Here is a 7,473-nt window from a genome sequence, read left to right on the forward strand (position 1 = left end):
TTGAAAGGTAAGTTAGGGTGAGACCGATAATGCAAAGATTTGGGTTTTATCCTTATTCAGTGGGAAGTGACTGCAGGTTGCAATGAGGGCAGCGACATGATTGAAGCAAGGCTTTTGGTGGATTGCATGCTATCCCCAAGCAGGGTGGATTGAAAGAAGAGAAATGCAAAGGAACTAAATATATGCGACACCTGGTATATACCAAACTCTGTGAAGTTATTGCACTTCAATCCTCAGGAATATATCCACAAGGAGGCACTTTTATTTCCATTTTAAGGCTAAAGAAACTGAAGCTTGGCAGCATCTAGCTTTGCTATGAAAGAACAACCTGTTGAGATTATTGCATCAAAGGTCGTTGAACATTTATAAATCTTGATGGTGATTAAGACCCAAAATGGATGATGGCTGGTGGCTCTTGGCTTCTGTAGTATGACATAGCAGTGTGACAAAAACCTAAAACAGCAGTAAGGGTGATGGTTGGCCCAGAGCTTGGAATCATCAGACAATACCCGGGATGTTCAGTTTGGTTTTGAATGCCACAGGGCGGAAGTGAAAGGAACAAACTTGAGCACATTCAGAAGAGAGCAATGAAGACCAAAAAGTACCTAGAAACCCTGAGGCACTGAGCATGTTGCATTCATTCAGAGAAAAGAGCCTGACGTGGCACATGAATCCTGGAGTTAGACTGGTCGTATGGTGTTCTAGGCAGATAAAAACAAATGGGTACCAGAAGTGAGCTCTGTGGAAGGGATAACTTTTCTAACAATGATGAAATGGGCTGCTGTGAGAGGTAATGAGCTCCCTAAGATCAGAGATGTTCAAGTACATGCCATTGATAACCTTCTAAACAAAGATTCTGTGGTATTATGATTTCCTAGTGTCTTGCAGGTGACCTGTTTATACTAGTACATGCACAGCTGTCAGGTTATGATTGATGCCTCTTTCCTTTTCTCAGAGTCTCTTTTCAACCCAGTCTAAGCTGGCTTGTGTCCCAACCACCCCATGCAGATGGCCTCTGTCAAGTCATCAGTACTTCTCAGTCATCATATTGAATCTTCTCTGTCCCTAAACTTTGTAGGAACATTTAGCACACACAGTGGTAACTCCTACTTTCTGGAAGCAGCTCTTTCTCTCAGCTTTCAGGACCTCATACTCGCCCACTGGTTTTCTTCCTACTGCACTGACCTTCATCTCACTCTCTTTTGCTAGTTCTTCCTCCTCCAGCTCAACTTCTAAATGTTGGAGTGCCCCAGGGCTCTCAGTATTCCCTTCTCTTCTCTAACTATGTTAACTCTTCGTGGTGGTTTTGAAACATGTCTGCAGTTTACTTGACTCTCCTCCCTTCCAGAGATGGGAGTCTATGTCTCCTTCCTTTGAATCTGGGTTGAACTAGTGACTCATCTTTAATGCAGCAGGAGAGATGATTTCTAAGACCAGAGGCTAGGTCAGAAAAGGCGTGAAGCTTCCACTTGGTTCTCCTGGGACATTGGTTTTTGGAATCCTGAACTTTCGGAACTGAGGAGGTCACACTGGGAGAAAGCACAGGTCTCTAGAGAGGTGATGTGTGGTACTCTAGCCAACAGCCCAGCTGAGGATGCAGGCATTCTGGAGTAGTACTTAGCTGTATTGACTTTTGTGGGATTCACTTTTGAACGATTTCCATGTCTCAAGTCCAGACACAACATGGAACTTGATTTAGCAGTTCAACAAATTAATAGATTAGAATTAATATACTGACCTTTTCCAGCCTTACCTCATTCATGCTACAGCTTCAGCTGTCTCATCTCTGTTAATAGAATTACCAGAGATTTTCTAATACACAATTTCCATGATTAAATTTATGACAATAACTAACAGTTACATGATACTTATAAGGTGGCAGAGACTGTTTCAAACACTTTACATGTTTAAACTCATTTAATCACCATGGCACTCCCATTCTACAGATGAGCAAAGTGAGGCACAGAGAGGTTAAATCACCCAAGGTCACACAGGTAGTAAGTGGCAAAGCTGGAATTTGACCTCATAGTCTAACTTTAAAGTCCTTGTTCTTAACTAGTACCTACTCCTCCACTCATAGCGTATAAACTTTTGCAAAACCCCTCCATCACTACTCAACACAGGAATAGTCTGGTTACTAGGTTCATGCAGAGGTATATTTTCAAAGGTATGCAGAACTTGCAGCCTCTTAATTTGTTTATTGCCTTCATTAACTGTATGAAGTTAATGTAACTGTCTATCATTTTAGACATTTAGACATGTAACTGTCTACATTTTAGACATTTAGTAACTGTAACTGTCTACCATTTTAGTGGGTATCTTGGACAGGGAGAGGAGACATGTTGAAATGTAAGGACAGACATTCTCCGAAGTGCTCTTTGAAGTCATTGTTTTACCCAAGGAACAGATTGTGTCTCTAAATCTCTCTCAGATCTGCCCTGGCTTATAGTCATGGGAGGGCTTTCAGAAGTTTTTCTGGCTTTTTGGCAGGAAGAGAACAACTGTTAGCTTGGTTATGACCTAAATAAATACTCCCTTGCTCCAAAGATGTTATTGACTCGGTGGTACCTCCCGTGTTACACCATCGAGCACTCCCCCTGGCTGTCACAGTACAGACTTTTACTACTGTCTAACTGCTTCATTCTCTGTCCGTGAAGAGCTATACCTACCCTTTTGGTTCCACTACCCCGTCTCGCCCCCACTGCAAACGTCTCTCCACACACATTTTGAGATTTAGCCTGTAATTTTCCAGCAAAGAAATTCCTCCTGCACCGAGGATGATGATCAAAGGCAGACAACAGAGACAGTACCTGTAGCCACGTCCTGAGACGAAGTAAACATCACCCAGCTTCCTATTCCTTCCTTTCTGAGAAGGAATAGCAAGGTCTGGAAAGCCAGGAAGAAAAAAGTGGCCAAATAAAAATAAGTTATTGAAAAATACTCAGGGTCCCTTTGGGACGTCTGTCACTGATGCTGTCTCTACAGGGAGCCAGCCTCTCCTGCTGGCTTCACACAAAGGACCTGAGCCCCGGTCACCATTGTCTTTGGCACATGCTGTCTCTGGGTAGAAAGGATGTTATTTTTTTTGTTGCTGTCGAAGCTGAACATTCACCTGAACAAATAGCAGATGTTGATGAATATTAATTTGTGCTTAGATTAATGCTTCAAAGTGTCAATTTAATTTCTGTTTTACTATTCTGTCCCTGATTGTAATGAGCTACTTCAGGATGTGGGAGCACACACCTGGCTCAGAGGAGGGGTTGGAGGGTTCCAGGGAGCTGAGCTGGGTCCTCGGGCTTTTATCTCTCTGCTATGGGACAATGCCAGTGGAGCCCAGCTGGCCCCTGAAAGTCATGCAGCTCTGCGCTGGCCCAGTGGAGAGCGGGCACCTCCTCAAGGCGAGGAAGGCACACACACATCAGACAACCTTCAGGAACAGCCAGGAGCTGAGCCAGTGCCCACGCTGGGCTCCAGGCTCTGGGTGGAACAGGCTGCTGTGTGACCCCTGCATGGTCTCCTTTTACCCTACCTCAGTCCGTGTCTGTTGCTGACTTTTCAAATTCCTGAGAGACTTAATGCTAATTTGTATCCTTACAGGTCCACATAGTGAGGGCAAGGGAGCCTGATTTTGGAGTCAGGCATATCAGGGTGTGAATCCCAGCCCTGTATCTTACCGGCTTAGGCGTATTTCTGAGCCTCCGTTCCCTCACTTATAAACAGAATCATTGAGAAGGCTAAATGAGGTGCCTGTGCTCCATGCTTAGCAAGGGGCTGGCACCAAGCAGCACACAATAGATGAAGCTCCCCTCCCCTTTCCTTCAGATGGATAAACCCACTCTCGAATAATGAAAATAATAAACTTCCTTATTGAATTGAACATCTCTCTGTTATAAATGTTTCTCTGCGTTGCCTGATCTCCTAGGTCTCTGTGTGCCTTATTAGTAACCTGGTAAGTAAACATGACCGATGTTTCTATTTAGAATAATGCCAGAATAACGTGAATGCGATGACTTTTTTTTTTTTTTTTTCGGTACGCGGGCCTCTCACTGTTGTGGCCTTTCCCGTTGCGGAGCACAGGCTCTGGACGCGCAGCTCTGCGGTCCCAGCTGCTCTGCGGCATGTGGGATCTTCCCGGACCGGGGCACGAACCCGCGTCCCCTGCATCGGCAGGAGGACTCTCAACCACTGCGCCACCAGGGAAGCCCTGCAATGACTTTTTTTAAAGGATACGAACGGCACCCTATTCCATCTTTGTCTCGTTCCTCATGGACCAGTGTTGCTGTTTCTCTGTGAGCTGGACAAATAGAATGGATTTTTCCCTCATGGAAAATCACCTTCTGCAGCCCAACCTCTGCCTGCCTGGGACTTGCTTTACCGTTCCCCCTTCTTGCTCCTCCCACTTTGCCCGCCATCATCCCACAGACACTCAGGTTGTTGGCACTTTACTGAGGGCAGTCAGGAGACTCCTGAGCAGAGCCAGCACGCAGGATTACAAAGCCTGGTTGTTCTGTCACTGAAACTCTCGACGACAGGTTTCCGCACACTCTGTGGGTCTCCACCTCCCTCCTGATCGCTTTCTGTACTTAGATATTATATGTTTCCTAGGGCTGCTTAACAGAGTACCCAAAACTGGGAGGCTTACGATATCACAAATCTATTGTTTCACATTTCTGGAAGCTAGACATCGAAAATCAAATTGTTGGCAGGGCCCTGCTCCCACTCAAGTCTGTAGAAGAGAATGCACCCCTAGCTTGTGGTGGTGGTCATCCATTCTTGGGGTTCTCTGGCTTCTGACAGTGGAATTCCAATCTCTACTTCTGTCTTCACGTGATATTCTCCTTGTGTCTTTACATCATCTTCTTTCTGAACATGTATGTGTCCTAATTTCCCCTCTTTATAAGGATATCAGTCATATTGGATTAGGGCCCACCCTAATGACCTCATCTTATATTGGTTAAATCTATAAAGACCGCATTTCCAAATAAGATCACATTCTGAGGTACTGGGGTTAGGATTTTGACATATCTTTGTTCTGCAGGGGATACATAACTCAACCCATGACATATGTAAATTACCTCTCACTTCTTCCTTCTTGGGCTCTAGTCAATCCTTTGGGATTTTACCTCTGTTTCAACCAAAACAACAAAGCCCTTCATAATCTGGCCTTTCTTCATTTGTTCATTCATAAAAATATTTATTCAACACTTACCATATGCCTGGACTGGAAGTTTTTTTTTTAATTGAAGTACAGTTGATTTACAATGTTGTGTTAGTTTCAGGTGTACAGCAAAGTGATTCAGTTATATATATATATATATATACACACACACATATACATATATACACACACACATATACATATGTATATGTATATATTCTTTTTCAGAATTTTTTCCATTATGGAATGTTACAAGATATTGAATATAGTTCCCTGTGCTATACAGTAGGTCCTTGTTGTTTATCTATTATATATATAGGAGTGTGTATCTGTTAACCCCCAAATCCTAGTTTGTCCCTCTCTTGGAACTTTTATTTCTACCATCTTGTTGAATTTTCAAATATCCTAGAAATGCCGGTATCTTTATTTTCGTTTTACAAAAAAGAAAATGAAAACCCAAAAGAATTGACGCTTGCCTATCTTCTCGCAGTAAGTGTCAGAGCTCAGTGTTTGAGCTGAGGGCTTCTGACTTCGAGTTTATTTCATCAAGTCAAAACTGTAGTGACTCAGGGACAGCTTTTATTTTCTATTCAACTGTATATTTCTACCATTGACTCTAAGAAATCCTGCTGCCCTTGATCTTTTCTCTCCATCAACATTCTTTGGTAATTCTCTGTCTTTGTCTGGCTATTTCAGTGACTTTGGCCTCTGCGCCCACGGTCAGACCGGCAATATTTGCTCCTCCTGGCTACTTTCTCCCTTGTCCTGTTCTATTTCCTTTCGAGGATTTTTCTCTTCCCTGTCCTTCTTCTTTCTGTCTTACTCTCTTTGTTCTCTTAATTCTTTAAGCCCTACAGCATCCTGACACCTGGTGTCATCCATCCACACCTAAATTTAGCTGGCAGTCTCTATCCTTTAGGTTTATACATTTTGGACATCAACACAGTTCCTTACCACTTCTTCTTGACATTTCTCTGTTTCTTTCAAAGCAACACTCGTAGCTTCTGATGTATTTTAAACAGACTTAGACATCACTTCATACTGGAACACAACCCAGTTCCCTACCTCTGCTGCTTCTTCCAAACATGACATTGGTCCCCTGAGGGACATTGTGTGTTCTTTCCCCAGCACGGAGAGGTTGCCTCCTTCTAATGTTATTGTATGGTGCTTTTTCAACAAAACTTAAGGAGTGTAGATGTTTGCCTGCTCTTCTAATGAGTTTAGTGCCCTCCCCTGGAGAGCTACTTGAACTCATATGAAATAGTACTGGGCTGATATGTCTGCCTATTAGGACAGCTACTCAAACTATGCAAAGAAGATATTATCTAGCATTTTAAAAAAACCTCCAGAAGAAGAGACTGATTTACACCCTTGATAAAATTAAAAATTATCCCCAGTTTCAGAGGTCATTTTCTTCTGTCTGTATTATACATCCTGAGAGATCTAATTTTATTTATAACTTTTCAGGTACTATTTATATGCTGGAAAATGTCAAATCTAATTCACCTTGGTGCCTCTCCCAAGCTCCAGATCCCTATTTTTAACTGTCTGTTATCTACCTGGATGTCCTTGCTGGCGTCTCACCCTGAAGTGCCCCCATGCTGGCTAAGTGTCCCATTCCTCTTGTGGTCTGTATTTTGACATCAACTGGTGTTATGGACCCTCCAACTCCCAAGCTATGCATTTGCATCCTGGTTCTGTACCAATCAGTAAATCTGTCTTCTGTGGTTCCTTGTCCTCAACATTTTTCACTGAACTGGAGCCCCTTAGCCAGTGTCTCTTCAGTTTCTCTTCATTCCAATCCAAATAGGCTCCTTTCAAAAAAGTAAAGTTGACCACGGGGCTGTCTTGCTTCGAAATTACTGCTGGCTTCTCATTGCCTAGGATAAATCTCTAAATTTCGTATGTTGATACTCCAGGCCCTCACAAATCTGACTATGACCTACTTTTCATCCCTCAAGCTCTGTCTCTCAAGAGTCTCCTCACCCCAAGCATACCAAACTTCTGCATAATGGGGTTTCTCATTATGTCTTGGAGAAAACATAGCCTTTCATGCCTTGGTACTTACGCACGTGCTGGTTTCCCCCTGTTTGGAATACCTTTTCTCCCCTTCTTTACCTGACAAATTCCTTCTCACCTTAGTGAAGCCGATAGTAATTCCCTGGGTAGAGTTAGTGGTACTCTCCTCTGTGGTACCTTGTTCATGGCTATACAGCACCATTCTAAGCTTTATAATAATCTGTGTGTTCTCATTTGTCTTCTCCATCAGACTGTGAACTCTCCAGCAGTTAGGATGATGTTTGGCATTCTATGGG

Source organism: Stenella coeruleoalba (genome assembly GCF_951394435.1).
Source record: "Stenella coeruleoalba genome assembly, chromosome: 18".
Lineage (NCBI taxonomy): Eukaryota > Metazoa > Chordata > Mammalia > Artiodactyla > Delphinidae > Stenella > Stenella coeruleoalba.